This window comes from Symphalangus syndactylus, chromosome 4 (genome assembly GCF_028878055.3).
Source record: "Symphalangus syndactylus isolate Jambi chromosome 4, NHGRI_mSymSyn1-v2.1_pri, whole genome shotgun sequence".
In the NCBI taxonomy this organism is placed as follows: Eukaryota; Metazoa; Chordata; class Mammalia; order Primates; family Hylobatidae; genus Symphalangus; species Symphalangus syndactylus.
Window position 1 is genome coordinate 47,823,412 of NC_072426.2, and position 20,302 is coordinate 47,843,713.

The following is a 20,302-nucleotide window of genomic DNA, read 5'->3' on the forward strand; positions in this document are numbered from 1 at the left end:
TTTTAGCCCTGTCATATGTTTGCAGGCAAGAAAACTAACTTGTAAATAAAATCCCTTTGTACTACCCTTTGCTTTAGCCGTATAGACCATCATATTATTACTTTCTCCGAGGAATAGTCTGTGTTGCCTTTTTTTGAGATTATAGATCAATATTTCTAAATTTATGCTACATTGACTGCAAAGTTTGCAAGATAATTTGTTTGACCATAATATTTTAATTATGCTTGTTCTTTAGTGATTTTTCTCCATTTTGTATTGATAATACTAAAATAAAACACACATACTGAAGATGCCAACTTTATAGCTTAAACTATATTATTGTATGTATAGTTAATAGAGATATATGACAATATAATCAGTACATTGTAAGTTTCCAAAGCTTCAAGAATGTGTATTTTTAAAAAACCCTCTTACAATGTCATCTAGCTGCATAATTTAGAAGAGTAAAGGCCTAAGGGCTGGCTTGTATATCCTCATAGACATAAGATCAAGAAGGCGGCCATGGGACTACCATCTGTATGTTGCATCCATCTTCAATATAAGTATAACCTGTCAACCCCTTTAAAAGAATTAGGAGGCTGAAGTGGGCAGATCACCTGAGGTCAAGAGTTCGAGACCAGTCTGCCCAACACTGTGAAACCCCGTCTCTACTAAAAATACAAAAAATTAGCCAGGCGTGGTGGTAGGCACCTGTAATCCCAACTATTTGGGAGGCCGAGGCAGGAAAATCACTTGAACTTGGGAGGCAGAGGTTGCAGTGAGCCATCATACCACTGCATTCCAGCCTGGGTGACAAGAGCGAAACTCCACCTCAGAAAAAAAAAAAAAAAAAATTAGGTATAGTCCCTGTGGAAAATTTAATTCTAGAAATAATCAAATTCTGATGAAACACAACAAAAAGTGGTGTAAAATGCTTCCCACAATGGCCAACTGAGTTGTTAGGTTAGAGGGTTTAGTACTGACCCTAAATGTTGCCTAATAGCCACCAAATTCTAAGTAAATGAAACAGAAAACAAAAACTAATTGATTCTCACTTGTATTTTATGTCAGTAATTACTCCATTTTTAAAAGTGCTTAAGAAACTTCCTACTTTGAAAGAATCAGGCCATGTAATTAAATTACTGGTTTATAATTTTGGAATAAGAAAAGATTCCCCTTTGTTAAAGTGGTAAAGATCAAACTTCATCCCCATTCTAGAGATAATGTACAGAAAGAGTTAGTTTAAAGAGATCAGTAAACCCCAGGGATCCAGTATTTAGGAGAGTCAATGGAAAGATGTCCATTCTTATGAAAGGTGGCTTCTTTACCTTCTCTTTGTTCTCCTCCTCTTTCACTTCTGTTTCTGTTTTTTTCTCTCTTTAACATTCCTTTAATTTTAACAAATTATGATGAAGGGTAGATCAATACATAGGTATCTAAATATCTAGGTATCTATCTATCTATCCATTCTTATTGATTAGTTATGTATGTAACAAATCAATAAGAAAAAGGCCAGTAACAAAAAATTTATAAAAGTCATGAACAGGCAGTGAAATTTCCCTTGGATTCTCTTCAGGCAAAGGGAACTATTGCTACTTTGTTGCATAAAATGAGGGAAGCTAGTGCTGTGACTCTACAAGGAATCTTTTGCCAGCTACTCTATGTCCCTTATCTGAATTTTATAAATAGTCCTCTTTTTTCTTTTTCTTTTTTCCTTTATTTCTTCTAAAAATATAAAATGGAATATATGTGCAGAATGTACAGGTTTGTTACATAGGTATACATGTGCCATAATAGTTTGCCACATCTACTGACCCATCCTCTAAGTTCCCTCCGCTTACCCACCGACCCCCAACAGGCCCTGGTATGTGTTGTTCCCCTCTCTGTGTTCATGTGTTGTCAATGTTCAACTCCCACTTATGAGTGAGAACATGCGGTGTTTGGTTTTCTGTTCCTGTGTTAGTTTGCTGAGGATGATGGCTTCCAGCTTCATCCATGTCTCTGCAAAAGACATGATCCCATTCCTTTTTATGGCTGCATAGTATTCCATGGTGTATATGTATCACATTTTCTTTATCCAGTCTATCATTGATGGCCATTGGGGCTGGTTCCATGTCTTTGCTATTGTAAACAGTGGTGTAATAAACATATGTGTGCATCTATGTTTATAGTAGAATGATTTATAATCCTTTGGGTATATACCCAGTAATGGGATTGCTGGGTCAAATGGTATTTCTGGTTCTAGATCCTCGAGGAATCGCCACACTGTCTTCCACAGTGGTTGAACTAATTTACGCTCCCACCAACAGTGTAAAAGTATTCCTGTTTCTCCGCAGCCTCACCAGCATCTATTGTTTCCTGACTTTTTAATAATCACCATTCTGACTGGCATGAGATGGTATCTCATTGTGGTTTTGATTTGCATTTCTCTGATGATCAGTGGCGTTGAGCTTTTTTTCATATGTTTGTTGGCCATATAAATATTTTCTTTTGCGAAGTGTCTGTTCATATCCTTTGCCCACGTTTTGATGAAATTGTTTTTTTTCCTTGTAAATATGTTTAAGTTTCTTTTAAATTCTGGATATTAGATATTTGCCAGATGGGTAGATTGGCAAAATTTTCTCCCATTCTGTAGGTTGCATGTTCAGAAAGCCAAATCACGAATGAACTCCCATTCACAATTGCTACAAAGAGAGTAAAATAACTAGGAATACAGCTAACAAGGGATGTGAAGGACCTCCTCAAGGAGAACTAAAAACCACTGCTCAAGGAAATAAAAGAGGACACAAACAAATGGAAAAACTTTCCATCTTCATGGATAGGAAGAATCAATATTGTGAAAATGGCCATACTACCCAATATAATTTATAGATTCAATGCTATTCCCATCAAACTACCATTGACATTCCTCACAGAATTAGAATAAACTATTTTAAATTTCGTATGGAATCAAAGATGACCCCGTATAACCAAGATAATCCTAAGCAAAAAGAACAAAGCTGGAGGCATTACGGTACCTGACTTCAAACTATACTACAAAGCTACAGTAACCAAAACGCCATGGTACTGGTACCAAAACTGACATATGGACAAATGGAGCATAACAGAGACCTCACAAATAACACCACACATCTACAACTATCTGATCTTTGACAAACCTGACAAAAACAAGCAACAGTGAAAGGATCTCCTATTTGGTAGCTGGGGAAACTGGCTAACCATGTGCAGAAAACTGAAACAGGACCCATTCCTTACACCTTATACTAAAATTAACTCAAGATGGATTAAAGACTTAAATGTAAAACCCAAAACCATAAAAACCCTGTAAGAAAACCTAGGCAATACCATTCAGGACATAGGTGTGGGCAAAGACTTCATGACAAAAACACCAAAAGCAATTGCAACAAAAACCAAAATTGACAATTGTGATCTAATAAAACTAAAGAGCTTTAGCACAGCAAAAGAAACTATCATCAGAGTGAACAGGCAACCTCTTTTTTACTTAAAGACCTCCTGAGCTCTTTTCAATTTAACATTTTGAAGCCAACAAACACAAAGAACAGGTCTTAAGGCAATTATATAATGGTAATTTCATGTCATTGAATCAACCTCACAAATACTCAAAACTGAAACAGAACTCCAATGCTGCTCACAAGGACATAAGCACAGCCTGGATAGATTTTTCAAGGTTGTGACAAGAACATGATGCAAGACTCCTTCCCCTAAAATGACAAATCTGAGGAATGGAAAATCAATTGTGACCATGAAATGTATATTCATGTAGTTTCCAGTGTGATTTTTAATATTGGATAACCAACCCACCCAGAAGAAATGCAAGTAGACTACCTTCCCATGAAACTGCACGATTGTGCCCATATTTTAAAGAAGTGAAAATTAAAATAATAATAACTTCAATTTTACTTATTTTCTCAAATAATAAAATATCTGTTAATATACAGGAGGAAGGAGGAACCTGTAGAGAATGAAGAAACAATCATTCTTATTCAAAGGGGGTCTAATTAGAATTATTTTAATTTGTTTTGATGGCAGTTTGGTAGGATCTATAAAAATACAAATATTTTACTTTGACTCAGCAATTTTAACTTCTAGAAGTTTATCGTGGATATATTCGCACATGTATTAAAGAATATTTCTACAAATACATTTGCTGAAGTCCTGGTTATGATACCAAAAAACTGGAAGCCACCTAATATTTCTCACGTAATGATGCTATAGCCATACCAGGTAATACCAAACAATCATTAAAAAAGAAAGAAGAGTAGTTCCACATGTTTACGTAATAAAGACCTTTTAAATATATTTCTTTTAATTTTTTAAATTGATAAATAATTCTACATATTCATGGGGTACACAGACATACACATGATACATATAATGTATAGTGATCAGATTAGGGTAATTAGCATATTCTTCTAAAATCAATTCTTAGAACAGTATTAAAATATATGTGAAGTTATGTTAAAGTGATAAATATGTAGATTATATGAACACTTTCTGAAATGATGTAGAGTAGCTGTAAAGAGTAGATTTCCTGGGCAGGAAAGTGAGGAGTAAAGAACATCTTTTTACTGCATTAACTATGCTATTTGAATGTTTAAAATGAATTTTTATTAACTATTTTGGTGAATAAAAAGCTAGTAAAAATAAGAGAATAAATGGCATTTTACAAATACTAATGCCAGACATCTCATTGAGATATCTTGCAATCTAATTTTGCTGCATTTGAGGAAATATGTGAAATATTTTAAAAATACATCAAGACTAACAGTATTTATGCAAGGAAAGTTTGATATCAATACTTTATATACTACCTTACCACCAATATTTTGTCACTCTATTAGCAGAATTCTTGATCATCTCAATAGACACAGAAAAGACATTCAAAAACATTCAATATCTTACACACATATGTGCGCATGTGTTTGTGTACGTTTGTTAAGAGTAGAAGAGAACTTAGCCTGTTTTGTGTGTATATAACAAAGCTCATTGCAACACATTGTACTTAATTTTTTAACTTCAAAAGCATTTTAAAAAGTAATGCCACAATCACCATCATTGCTCAAATAATTAGTCATTTTGGGGGTTTTGGTCAATGCAATGTGATTTTATTTCCTCAACTCTTGGATTACTGATTACTTCGAAGTGATTTTTATGGTCTCCAAATATGTGTGTTTTTGTCTTGTTTGGTTGTTTTTTGTCTGGAATTGGTTCCTTCCCGTGGGTTCTTGGTCTCGCTGACTTCAAGAATGAAGCCGTGGACCCTCACAGTGAGTGTTACAGTTCTTAAAGATGGCACCTCCGGGGTTGTTCATTCCTGCCAGTGGGTTTGTTGTCTCGCTGGCTTCAGGAGTGAAGCTGCAGACCTTTGTGCTGAGTGTTACAGCTCATAAAGGTGGTGCGTCCAGAATTGTTTGTTCCTTCCAGTGGGTTTGTGGTCTCGCTGGCTTCAGGAGTGAAACTGCAGACCTTCTCAGTGAGTGTTACAGTTCATAAAGATAGTGCAGACCTAAACAGTGAGCAGTAGCAAGATTTACTGCAAAGCGCGAAAGAACAAAGCTTCCACAGCATGGAAGGGGACTCAAGTGGGTTTCCACTGCTGGCTCAGGTGGGCTGCTTTTATTCCCTTATTTGGCCCCACCCACATCCTGCTGATTGGTCCATTTTACACAGAGCTGATTGGTCCATTTTACAGAGAGCTGATTGGTCCATTTTACAGAGTGCTGATTGGTCCGTTTTTACAGAGTGCTGATTGGTGCATTTACAAACCTTTAGCTAGACATGGAGAGCTGATTGGTGCATTTACAGTACTTTAGCAAGACAGAAAAGTTCTCCAAGTCCCCACCCAATTAGCTAGACACAGAGAGCTGATTGGTGCATTTACAAACCTTTAGCTAGACACAGAGCGTGCTGATTGGTGCATTTACAATCCTTTAGCTAGACAGAAAAATTCTCCAAGTCCCCTACCCAATTAGCTAGACACAGAGCACTGATTGGTGCACTTAAAATCCTTTAGCTAGACAGAAAAGTTCTCCAAATCCCCACCTGACCCAGAAGCCCAGCCAGCTTCACCTCTCAGTTTCAGTTTTGTTGATGTCTGTCTTCTAACTTTATAAGTCTGTGATGAAAACGGCAGGCTTACAATATCAATTATTAAGAACTTGTGGAAACTTTATTTCTGAGGCTTACTATATGGTCAATTTTTTCTTGCTGAAACCTGACCTTTAATTGTATTTTTCAGTGAGGGGTTGACTCAACTTATTGTGTTTCTGGCTTAGAGAAATGTTTTCATTCATAATTTAATTGATTTAACTTAACTTTTGAGTGATAGTCTGACCAGGCATTTAATGATGTACAAAGTAATTTTCCCACAGCCATATTAATATATGAACTGACTAACTTCTATCACATATTTCTGTGAATAAGAAGTCTGCCATTAAGTTAATTGGTAAAGTTTGCTTGCAGAAAATTATTCTGTTTTTCTGGATTTTTTTTATTGGACTTTAAGTTCTGGGGTACATGTGCAGAACATGCAGGTTTGACGTGCCATGGTGGTTTGCTGCACCCATCAATCCGTCATCTACATTAGGTATTTCTCCTAATGCTATCCCTCCCCTAGACCCCACTGCCCAGCAGGCCCCAGGATGTGATGTTCCCCTCCCTGTGTCCATGTGTTCTCATTGTTCAACTCCCACTTATGAGTGACAATACGCAGTGTTTGGTTTTCTGTTCTTGTGATAGTTTGCTGAGAATGATGGTTTCCAGCTTCATCCATGTTCCTGCAAAGGACATGAACTCATCCTTTTTTATAGCTGCATAGTATTCTGTGGTGTATATGTGCCACATTTTCTTTATCCGGTCCATTATTGATGGGTATTTCAGTGGGTTCCAAGTCTTTGCTATTGTGTACAGTGCCACAATAAACATACATGTGCATATATGTTTATAGTAGAATGATTTATAATCCTTTGGGTGTATACCCAGTAATGGGATTGCTGGGTCAAATGGTATTTCTAGTTCTAGATCCTTGAGGAATTGCCACACTGTCTTCTACAATGGTTGAACTAATTTACACTCCCACCAACAGTATAAAAGAGCTCCTATTTCTTCACATCCTCTCCAGCATCTGTTGTTTCCTGCCATTTTAACGACTGCCATTCTAACTGGCATGAGATGGTATCTCATTCTGGTTTTTGATTTGCATTTCTCTAATGACCAGTAATGATTAGCTTGTTTTTCATATGTTTGTTGGCTGCATAAATGTCTTCTTTGAGAACTGGCTGCTCATATCCTTTGCCCACTTTTTGATGTTTTTTTTTCTTGTAAATTTGTTTAAGTTGTAGATTCTGAATATTAGCTCTTTGTCAGATGGGTAGATTGTAAACATTTTCTCCCATTCTGTAGGTTGCCTGTTCACTCTGATGATAGTTTCTTTTGCTGTGCAGAAGCTCTTTAGTTTAATTAGATCCCATTTGTCAATTTTGGCTTTTGTTGCCATTGCTTTTGGTGTTTGAGTCATGAAATCTTTGCCCATGCCTATATCCTGAATGGTATTGCCTAGGTTTTCTTCTAGGGTTTTTATGGTTTTAGATCTTACGTTTAAGTCTTTAATCCATCTTGAGTTAATTTTTGTATATGGTGTAAGGAAGGGATCCAGTTTTGGTTTTCTGCATATGGCTAGTCAGTTTTCCCAACACCATTTATTAAATAGGAAATCCTTTCCCCATTGCTTGTTTTTGGCAGGTTTGTCAAAGATAAAATGGTTGTAGATGTGTGGTGTTATTTCTGAGGTCTCTGTTATGTTCCATTGTTCTATATATCTGTTTTGGTACCAGTAACATGCTGTTTTATTACTGTAGCGTTGTAGTATAGTTTGAAGTCAGGTAACGTAATGCCTCCAGCTTTGTTCTTTTTGCTTAGGATTATATTGGCTATGTGTGCTCTTTTCTGGTTCCATATGAAATTTAAAGTAGGTTTTTCCAATTCTGTGAAGAAAGTCAATTGTAGCTTGATGGGAATAGCATTGAATCTATAAATTACTTTGGGAAGCATGGCCATTTTGAGAATATTGATTTTTCCTATCCATGAGCATGGAATGTTTTTCCATTTGTTTGTGTCCTCTCTTATTTTCTTGAGCAGTGGTTTGTAGTTCTCCTTGAAGAGGTCCTTCACATCCCTTGCAAGTTGTATTCCTAGGTATTTTATTCTCTTTGTAGCAATTGTGAATGGGAATTCACTCATGATTTGGCTCTCTGTTTTTCTGTTATTGGTGTATAGAAATACTTGTGATTTTTGCACATTGATTTTGTATCCTGAGACTTTGCTGAAGTTGCTTCTCAGCTTAAGATTTTGGGCTGAGATGATGGGGTTTTCTAAATATACGATTATGTCATCTGCAAACAGAGACAATTTGACTTCCTCTTTTCCTAATTGAATATCCCTTATTTCTTTCTCTTGCCTGATTGCCCTGGCCAGAACTTCCACTACTATGTTGAATAGGAATGGTGAGAGAGGGAATCCTTGTTGGTTTGCAAAGGGAATGCTTCCAGTTTTTGCCCATTCAGTAATACATTGGCTGTGGGTTTCTCATAAATACCTATTATTTTCAAATACGTTCCATCAATACCTAGTTTATTGAGAGTTTTTAGCATGAAGGCTGTTGAATTTTGTCAAAGGCCTTTTCTGCATCTATTGAGATAATCATGTGGTTTTTGCATTGGTTCTGTTTGTGTGATGGATTATGTTTATTAATTTGCATATATTGAAACAGCCTTGCATCCCAGGGATGAAGTCAACTTGACTGTGGTTGATAAGCTTTTTGATGTGCTGCTGGATTTGGTTTGCCGGTATTTTATTGAGGATATTCTCAGCAATGTTCATGAGGCATATTAGCCTGAAATTTTCTTTTTTTGTTGTGTCTCTGCTGGGTTTTGGCATCAGGATGATACTGGCTCCTAAAATGAGTTAGGGTGGATTCTATTGTTTGGAATCATTTCATAAGGAATGGTGCCAGCTCCTCTTTGTACCTCTGGTAGGATTTGGCTATAAATCCGTCTGGTCCTGGACTTTTTTTTGGTTGATAGGCTATTAATTACTATCTCAGTTTCAGAAGTTATTATTTGATCTACTGAGGAATTTGACTTCTTCCTGGTTTGGTCTCGGGAGGGTGTATGTGTCCAGGAATTTATCCATTTCTTCTAGATTTTCTAGTTTATTTGCGTAGAGGTGTTTATAGTATTTTCTGATGGTAGTTTGTATTTCTGTGGGATCGGTGGTCATATCTCTTTTATCATTTTTTATTGCGTCTATTTGAGTCTTCTCTCTTTTCTTCTCTATTACTCTGCCCAGCAGTATATCCATTTGTTGATTTCTGGAATTTTCAAATATTTTTATTTGCTGCTAAAATACCAAACTACATTATGGTATATATAGATGTGTATCAGGTATTTGGTGGATTTTAAAAATATTTTTATGTCATAAGTTTTCAGGAAAATCTCAGCTCTTATATCTTCAAACATGGTCTCTTTGGGGCATTCCTATATGTTTTCTTTCTGGAATTAGGTAGGTATTCGAGGTCCTCAAATTTTTCTGCACATCTCTTAATCTCAAATTCTCTGTGTTTCTCTCTTAGTTTCTGAGAGTTTCCCGTAGTTCTGTCTTTCGATTCATTAATTCATTAATTTGGTCTTTAAATTTCTTTAACCTAAAGTTTTGCATATAATTTGAAAGAATTTTTAAAATTCACCTATTGACTCTACTATCTTTTTATTCAAAAAATTTTAATTTGTTCATGTTCTTGTGGTATTATGTATCAATCTTCAGAGTATTTTTTTAACCACTAACCTTAGATTGCCTCCATGTTTCTTTTCAAGCCTGCAATTTGTAACCACCATTCTTTAAGCTCAACAAACCTTTCTCTAGTTTCCAAATAAATACTTCTGATATCTTAAGTATTTTTCTGGAATACTTTTAAGACAAAATAGAAACAAATAACACTTTCTATTCTAGATTATCTTGTAAATATATGATACTCAAAAAATGTTTCTATTACCTTCAAATGTTTTCTCCAATTATTGCCCTGTGATTACCGTATTATGAATGAGTCATATCTATTTTGTCTTTCTTTCAAACTTGTAGATAACTTTTTTTTATGGTTGTGCCTTACACTATTAAACAAAAAATAGTAAAAGTTGCATTAATTTATCTGGATGTTCAGCCTCTATAAAACCAACCATAGGCTTAGCTGACATACTTTCACATTTAATCTGTAGATTTGATGTAACATAATGACAGCTTTAGTATAAATTTCTAAAGGGACTTGTTATCTTTGTATATATTTTGTTACTGAAAGGCACACAGTGCATAGTAGATACTTTTAGAAAAGTATAGTGATTCTGGGAATTTATATTGAATTTTTAAAAAGTAAACTTTACAAACCAGTTGTATTAAATTAATATATGTTCACTTATTGCACAAATAATTCAAATCATACAGAATTTTATGGAAAATACTAATAGTCTCACTTTCTTCCTCTTACCTGTCTGAGATACCCAGTTCTAAGGTTAGGGCAATACACTCTGGAAATACTTAAATAGTGCCTTTTCTTTTCCTGTTGTAATCCTTAAAATTGCCCATATTTGCTTGTACTGCATGTTGATTTTCCTTTATGATTTTGCTATTTCTTCATGGTCCTCTTTGGCAACATAATATAGTTTCAACCTTTATATCGTCTCAGTTGATGTAATAGTTCTTGGTATATTTTGCCAAATGTGGCGTCTACCCTTGGCAAGTCAGAAGGATAGTACTATTGATCTTATTTTTTATGTGTAACATTGGCTAAAATGCTAGATATTGAACTACAGTGACTTTACAATGATTTCTCTACTGTAATTTACTGGAGGAACTTCTAGCACTTGTCACAAACAGGTAAATTATACTTTGATGCTTTCCTTCTGAATAATGCTTTAGCCTAAAAGATCTTACTGCAATTCCAGTTGCACCAGAAGAGTCTATTAAACTACTATACTTTTAGAGAAATCAGTACATATTATTATCTTCAGGTTTCACTGAAAAATGTGGAATTGTTTGAATTAGTCTGAGTGTGGCATGATATCTTGTGAATGCATTTTTAAAAAATTAATATTATAAGGATTTAGTCTAAATCAGGCTTATGTATGTGAGAAATTTATAGCGAAGAACCTGAATAAACAACAGGAGAGTCAGCATTTCAACTTTTACATGTTTAACAAAGGATTATGGAATTGTCCCATAAGCATAAGCTAAATCATGAAAATTTACATTTTCCTTCTGTAGGACAGTTCCTTCTAACATTATCCTCTGAACAACGGCTCATTTTCTTGTGCCAGTATTCTATTCCCTGAACTGCAGCTTGGCAGCAGCCAAGTCTCAAATTTCAACCACATGTATTTCAAAAAATCAAAAGATCCTTATTTGGCACTTCAGTCACATATCTTTAAAAGCAGTGTTTGTGCGTCAGATTTAGAAATAATTGAAACCAGGGGGTTCAAAAAAAACCAAACTTTTCTTCCAAGATGTTTCAGCTTCAACTGATTCCAAAAATATTGAAAGCAACAGAATGGAAACGAGAATAGAAACCGCATGCAGCCTGCAGCATAATGTACTGACAGTGCAGGCAGAAACGGGTTCAGAACGTGCAATCTACAACGAAGCCCAGATCAGGATCCTTGTAGGGCCTGACCCTGTTTCCTCAATAGCCTGCCTAAGGACAGTCCTAGCGGTCTGCAAGTCTCAGAGCAAGTGTGTCAGCTCATGAGGTCATTTTCTCTAAGACTGAAGATGGGAACATATGTAGAAGTTTTGAGTTAGTGATCCAATCTTGGAAATCACATTAAAAACTATATGCATATATATTTCATGGTCACAATTGATTTTCCATTCCTCAGGTTTGGTGATTTTTTTTTTTTTTTAAAGGAGGGAGTCTTACATCATGTTTTTGTCCCAACCTTGAAAAGTCTATTGAGGCTGTGCTTACGTCCTTGTGAGCAGCATGGTTTAGAGTTCTGTTGCAGTTTTGAGTATTTGTCAGGTTGACCTAATCACATGGAAACAGCACTATATAATTACCTTCAGAACTGTTCTTCTATATTTGTTGTCTTTAGAATGTTAAGTTGAAAACAGCCCAAGTGCCTTTAAGAAAAAGGAGGCCTTATTGTAAAATGCAGATAAAGGACACGGAACAGTTGGCAAGGGGTTTCTTGCAGATTCACAGCACATGCTTCCCTCATTTTGTGCAACAGAGTAGCAATGCAATAATTTTTCCAGTTCAAAAGAGCAATCAGTACTCTCCTCCTAAAGAGAAGCCAGGAAAGAACTTCACTCTGCCTGCAGATGAAATACAGACTTATAAAAAGGAGTAAATAGAAGATTACTCAATTTTATGTAAATTTGTTTTAACTGTAATGTTACATTAATATAAACCTTCTTCTGTATTATTTAGGAGCATAAAATACTGGTTATCCGATCAAACAACCTTTAATTTAGATCACACCACTGATTTAATAATTTGTGGGTCTCCCAGCTTCCATTATTTTTCCATCACATGTATTGTTTGTATTGTATGAACTTGCCTTTACATAACTGATTTGAATGTTTCCCTGATCAGCTCAACATATCTCACCGAATCAGCATTTTCAATCACTTCCAAGTTCTTTAGCCAGGAATTAAAGGCCTCTTATAATTTTGCATTTGTCCTCCAAATCCCTTTCCTGTCTTACAGCCCAGTATCCTCTCACTACCTGCCCTTTTCCCATCCTTATTTGTACATTAGAACACCTTGCTTTTTCAGCAGAATGTATTGTAGAGAATACATGTTGGAGTTCAGTATATCAAAACTGAAGCTTCAACTTCACTTATTAGCTCTAAAAACCAAGAAAAATAAATAAATATTTATAAAATGTCCCTGTGCCATCTAGCTCTAGAGTGATTGTACTTCCAAATGAAAAAAAAAAAGTCATAGAAAACATTTTAAAACTGCAATGTGGTGTACTAATGATTCCCGAGATATGTCAGAACACCAATTCAATGTTATCGTCATTGTTTTATGAAGAGGTGGTTTCATGATCACATACATGTATTTGAATCCCAGCTCCACAATTTACCAGTTACTGACTTCGGGCAATTTATTTAATTTACAATGTAGATTTTAGTTTTAAAATTTGTAAGATGATAATAATAATAATGGCTCCCTCAAAGGATTCTCATGAAGATTAAAAGAGTAAAAACTTGAGCAAATGCCTAGAAGAGTGCTTCCCACAAAGGACATGTTAGATAAGGTTTTGCTGAATAAATAAGTCCTGCATTAAACAAGGTTAAGTATATTTCTTTACTCCAGGGCATATTAGCAGATATGCTGTGTTGCTTTCCAAGAGAGAATATAATAGAGAGCATTTCTCAAAATTGTTTCCTAAAAGAAACTTTCTTTTGAAGAGTACTTTGGAAAATGCTTAGCTTCACCAATAATTGTTCAATTTCTTCCTAACAAGTAGTCCATTATCCTCACTGCCTAACTTCCTATTAAGGAATGATGTACACACTGGCAAGGACAGCTAATTTGCAAAGTATTGGCAATGTTCTCTTTTTTTTAAAAAAAGTAAACTTTATGTTTTAGAATAATTTTAGGTTTACAGCAAAATTGAGTAGAAAGTACAAAGAGTTCCCATGTTTCCCTGTCCCCACACAGGCACAACTTCTCCAATTATGGATATCCAGCACCAAGGTGGGACATTTGTTACAATCTATGACTCTACCTTGATACATCATTATTACTCAAAATGCAAAAATTTACTTTAGAGTTCCCTCTTTGTGTTTGTTGCACATTGTATTGACTTTAACAAAGAGACTTATAAAAAGGAGTCATACAGAATAGTTTCACTGCCCTAAAAATCCTCTGTGCTCTGCTATTTGTTCCCCACTTCCTGCTTACCCTGGGAACCACTGATGTTTTCACTGTCTCTATAGTTTTTTTTTGAGAATTTAATATATTTGGATTCATATAGTGTGTAGCCTTTTCAGGTTGAGTTCCTTTACATAGTAATATGCATTTAAGTTTCCCCTATGTTTTTTATGCCTTAATAGCTCATTTTTTTTTTTAGTGCTGAATACTATTCTATTGTCTTGATGTACCACAGTTTATTTTATCCATTTACTTACAAAAGGACATCTTTGTTGCTTTGAACTTTTGGCAATTATAATAAAGCTGCTATAGCATCCATATGCATGTTTTCTTGAATGGATACAAATTTTCAATTTATTTGGGTAAATACCAAGGAGCACGTTATAATAGTATGTTTAGTTTTTTTTTTTTAACTGTCTTCCAAAATAGCTGTACCTTTTTGCATTCCTGCTGGCAATGTACGAGAGTTTCTGTTGCTTGCATCCTCACCAGCATTTATTTGGTGTTGCCTGTGCTTAGAATTTTACCCAATCTAACAACTGGTTAGTGATAATTCATTTTTGTTTTACTTTGCAATTCCCTAGCGACATATAATGTTAAACATCTGATATGACTTGGCTGTGCCCCACTCAAATCTCATTTTGAATTGTAGTTCCCATAATCCCCACATGTCATTGTAGGGACACAGTGGGAGGTAATTTAATTATGGTTGCAGTTACCATCATGCTGTTCTTGTGATAGTGAGGTTCTCATGAAATCTGATGGTTTTATAAGGGGCTTTTCCCCCTTTTTCTTGGCACTTCTTCCATGTAAAGAAGGATGTGTTTGCTTCACCTTCCACAATGATTGTAAGTTTCCTGAGGCCTCTCGAGCCATGTGGAACTGTAAGTCAACTAAACCTCTTTCCTTATAAATTACCCAGCCTCGGCTATGTCTTTATAAGCAGCACGAGAACTGACTAATACGATACCTTTTCATATGCTCACTTTCCATCTGTATATCTTCTTTAATGAGCTGTCTATTCAGATTTTTGCCTATTTTTTTCATCAGATGGTTTATTTTCTTATTGTTGAGTTTTAAGAGCTCATTGTATTCTTTGAATAATAATAGCCCTTTATTAGATGTGTCTTTTGCAAAAATTTTCTCTCTGTGTATGGCTTGTCTAATTATTCTCTTGACAGTGTCTTTTGCAGAGCAGATGTTTTCACTTTTAAAGAACCCCACCTTATTAATTATTTCTTCATGGACCATGCCTTTGGTATTGTATCTAAAAAGTCATTGCCATGCCCAAGGTTATCTAGGTTTTCTCCTGATATCTTGTAGGAGTTTTACAGTTTTGAATTTTACATTTAGGTCTATAATCTATTTTGATTATAATTTTTGTGAAGGAACCAAAGTCTGTGTCTAGATTCGTTTTTTCCCATGTGGCTGTCTAGTTGTTTTAACACTACTTGTTAAAAGGATTATCTTTTTTTCTATTATATTGCATTTGCTATTTTGTCAAAAATCAGTTGACCATATTTATATGGATCTATTTCTTTGTTCTGTATTCTGTTCCACTGATCAATTAATATATATGCGTATTTTTGTCCAATAACACATTGTCTAGATTACTGTAGTTTTACAATACGTCTTGAAGTTGGATAGTGTCAGTTCTCTACCTTGGTTCTCCTTCAATATTGCAATGGCTCTTTTGAGTCTTTTGCCTTTCCATACGAACTTCAGAATCTGTTTGTCAATACCCACAATATAACTTCCTGGGATTTTGACTGGAATTGCATTGAATCCATAAATCAAGTTGGGAAGAACTGACATCTTGAAAATCAACATTGAGTCTTCTTACCAATTAACATAAAATGTATCTTCATTTATTTAGGTCTTCTTTGAAGTCTTAAATCAGAGTTTTGTAGTTTTCCTCAGATAAATCTTGTAAAAGTTTTGTTAGATATTTAAGTAATTCAATTTTTAGATGATAATATAAATGATAATTTGTTTTTAATTTCAAATTTCAGTTATCCATTGCTAATACAGGAAAATGATTGACTTTTGCACACTAACCTCGTAATCTGCAACCTTGCTATAATCATTTTAAGTTCTGGAAGTTTTTTGTTGATTCTTTCAGATTTTCTACATAGATGATTATGCTATCTGTGAATAAGGACAGTTTTGCTTCTTTGTTCCCCCCAGTTTGCATACTTTTTATTATTTTTGTCTATTAGCTAGCACTTCTATTACAATGTTATAAATTGGTGTTAAGAGGTGACCACCTTGCCTTGTTCCTAATCTAGGGCTAAGGCCTCAAGTTTCTCACCATTAAATATGATGTTACCTGTAGATTATTTGTACATGTTCTTCATCAAGTTTAGGAAGCTCTTTTCTTTTTCTTGTCCGTTATGAGTTTTCATCATGAATGGGTTTTGGATAATGTCAAATGATTTTTCTGCATCTCTTGCTCTGGTCATGCGATTTTTCTTCTTTAAGTTACTAATGTGATGGATTACGTGAATTGACTTAAAATGTTGAACCAGCCTTGCATATCAGGATGAATCCTACTTAGTCAATAGTTATTTTCATACAACAATGGAATCAATTTGCTAATATTTTATTGAGGATGTTTGCGTCTGTTTTCATAGAGATATTGATATGTAGTTTTCTCTCTTTTCTTGTAATGTATTTGTCTGGTTTTGGTATTAGAATAAAGCCAGCTTCATAAAATGAATTAGGAAGCAACCCCTCTGCTTCTGTCTTCTGGAAGAGAATGTAGAGAATTGGTATAATTTCTTCCTTAACTGTTAGAATTTACCATTGAACCCATCTAGGCCTTGCACTTTCTGTTTGGAAGGTTATTAGTTATTGTTTCAATTTATTTAATAGATATAGACTTATCCAAGTTGTCTATTTGTTCTTGTATGAGTTTTTGCTGATTATTTGTTTCAACGTAGTGGTTCATTTCATCTAGTTTATCAAATTTGTGAGCATGGAGTTGTTCATAATGTTCCTTTATTATCCTTTCAGTGTTTATGTGATCTACAATGATATTCCTTCTTTTATTTCTGATATTAGTAATGCTTATCTTTTTTCTTAGCTTGGTAGAGGCTTATTTATATTATTATCTTTTTTAAAAAAAAAACAGCATTTCATTTTATTTTCTCTATTGATGTCCTATATCAGTTTTGTCGATTTATTGTCTAAATTATTTATTTATCATTTGACTATTTTTTGGGGTTTAATTTGTTCTTCTTTTTTTAGTTTTCTAAAGTGGAAGCTTAGAAAATTGATTTTAGGTCTTCATTCTTTTCCAATTCATGAATTCAGTGCTACAGGTTTGCCTTTGGTAAGTTACATTTTCAACTTCATTTCCTTGAAAACATTTTAAAATTTATCTTGGTAATCCTTTTGTGACCCATGTGTTATTTAGAAATATGTTGCTTAATCTCCAAGTATTTGGAGATTTTTTCAGGTGTCTTTCTGTTATTAATTTCTAGTAGAATTCCTTAGTAGTCTGACAGCAGCCATGGCATGATTTCTATTCTTTTATTTTTATCTTATTTATTTGCATAAATTTAAGGGGTATGAGTTCAGTTTTGTTATATAGATATACTGCATGCGATGAAGTGTGGGCTTTTAATGTAACCATCATCCAAATAATGTATATTTTATGCATTAAGTAATTATTCACCCCTTAGCTCCTTCCCAGCTTCCCTCCCATCCAAGTCTCTGATGTTGTATGCATATACATTATTTAGCTTTTACTTATAAGTGTGAACATGTGGTATTTTTTCTGAGTTGTTTCACTTAAAATAATGGCCTCCAGTTCCATCCATGTTGCAGCAAACATTTAATATTTGTCTGTATTTTGGTTTTGGCTTGAAAGATATTAAACTATTTCCTAATCTTGGCATGATGAGGTAAAGCATACATGTTAATTTAAATAATCTTAACATCTGATCAAATAATCTTATTTTGAGAGATTTCAGTGAAAATTTTTGTTGAAGAAAAGTTCAATCAAGTGTGAAATAATATATCATATGTAAAATGATATGATGAATACTATGTTAACCTTTTTCATCTATGCTTGTACACTTTCACTGTGATTAATACTTCTCTTTTAAGTATTTTCTAACAGCTGTTATTCTAAAGGAAAAAATATATAATATATTGGATGATTTCAGCATTTCTTTTTGGTTATCTTTATCATTCATAAAATACCCTTTGCTTAAGATATTAAATGCTCTAGCTCATATAAACATAATGTGTGCACATATTTTTCTCAAAGTATCTTTATAGGTTTTTGAAACACAATGAACTTAGGAAATCTATTCAGCTTTGTTAGCCAAAATATTTTGGGTAATAAATAGAGCCTGGGAAATTCCTTATGTCACAGATCTTTTTCTTGTGGTCTTTTATCATTTGATTTATCAAGTCAGGAGGTATCAGTCTAATAAACCAGTAGAACTTAAAGGAATAATGTCATTTTTCATTAAGAATAAGCTGAGCTTTGAAATTGTATCTTCGTTGAAAAAATGTGAATAGACCCACTGTAAATCTGAACTGAAAAGGACACATGCTTTATCAGTCTGAAAGTTGTATAGAATTAAATATTCAACATAAACGTGACCCCACCCCAGCCCCCAAAATAGCACTGTTGGTTCATTTCTCTTTTTTTCTTGGACGTTTTGGATGTCTCATAAATCTCTGACAGGTATTTCTATATAATTATACTCAAAGACAAAGCATGTTATTGACCCATGCCCTTTAACTATATTTTTATATTCACTCATTATTTCTCTTTAATAAGTATTTATACACACATAATTGTTTAAAAAATACAATAAAAATGTACAGCATACAAAAGATATAGTTAAAATATTATTTCCCAAGGTGACATAACCATACCACTGGTAAAATGTGAAAATAATTTTATGGAGAGGCACATGAACAATCTTCTTTTTAATTGTAATTACTACTCATTTTTTTAATGGGCATTAGAATAATATAAAAAGTACATCCAAATCTTGTTTCCTGAGGGTTAGAAAGATATCTTAAAAGAATGAGGCATTAAAAAATAAAAATGTTAAGTAAATTATAGTACAGGTTGTATGAAGGTAGGGCAAAATGATAAAAGGGATTAGAGAAGCTTGGAAGTTTGGGGAACAGTGATTTAGAAGTCAATAGCAGCATCAGAATGGCATTTCATTTTAAAGTATAGTTAATTTCAGCATTTATTTTCACTGGCCTGTCTTCCTAGTATATTTAGTTATAATTTCATTCACAAAAGTTAGATTGATTTTTTTAAATTTTTTTAATTTTTTTTTTTATTTTTTGAGATGGAGCCTTGCTGTGTCACCCAGGCTGGAGTGCAGTGGCACAATCTCAGCTCACTGCAACCTCCACCTCCTGGGTTCAAGCAATTCTCCTGCCTCAGCCTCCCAAGTAACTGGGACTATGAGCGCATGCCACCACACCCAGCTAATTTTTTTTTTTTTTTTGTATTTTTAGTAGAGATGGGGTTTCACCGTATTAGCCAGGATGGTCTCGATCTCCTGACCTCGTGATCCACCTGCCTCAGCCTCCCCAAAGTGGTGGGATTACAGGCCTGAGCCTCTGTGCCCAGCATAGATTGATCTTTATCTCATTTCAGGTTCAGGTAAAGCAAAGCTCATGACTGTGTGTATATCACACAAGGAATGAAGCAAAACAAAAACCACTAACTTGCATTTATTTAATGAGACAATTTTTGTGGAAGTGCTTTACAACCTAAAACTACTGTATACACACACAAAATAAGGCACTTACTAGGATTTATCCTGGTGGCCATATAGACTGAACTCTTAAACTGTGATTGATCTCTCTCCCTGAATTATTTTTCCCCTAATGTCCTGTGTAGCAAAACTATTTGTCTTAGTACTGTTGAATCTCACTGGTAGATTCTCACCTTCTCTACTTAACCCATGCTTTGAAAGTGTACAGGATTTGGGTCCAGGCGCTGTGGCTCACGCCTGTAATCTCAGCACTTTGGGAGGCCGAAGCGGGCAGATCACGTGAGGTCAGGAGTTCGAGACCAGCCTGATTAACATGGAGAAACCCTGTCTCTACTAAAAATACAAAATTAGCCAGGTGTGGTGGTGCATGCTTGTAATGCCAGCTACTTGGGAGGCTGAGGCAGGAGAATCGCTTGAATCCGGGAGGTGGAGGTTGTGGTGAGCCGAGATTGTGCCATTGCACTCCAGCAACAGAGCGAGACTCCATCTCAAAAAAAAAAAAAAGAAAAAATGTACAAGATTTGTAACATAGATGCAATCTTATTAAGTTTGTGATATACTTTAAGCAAAATAATTCTAAAGATGGTCTGAAAAAAATGATGTTTTGGGA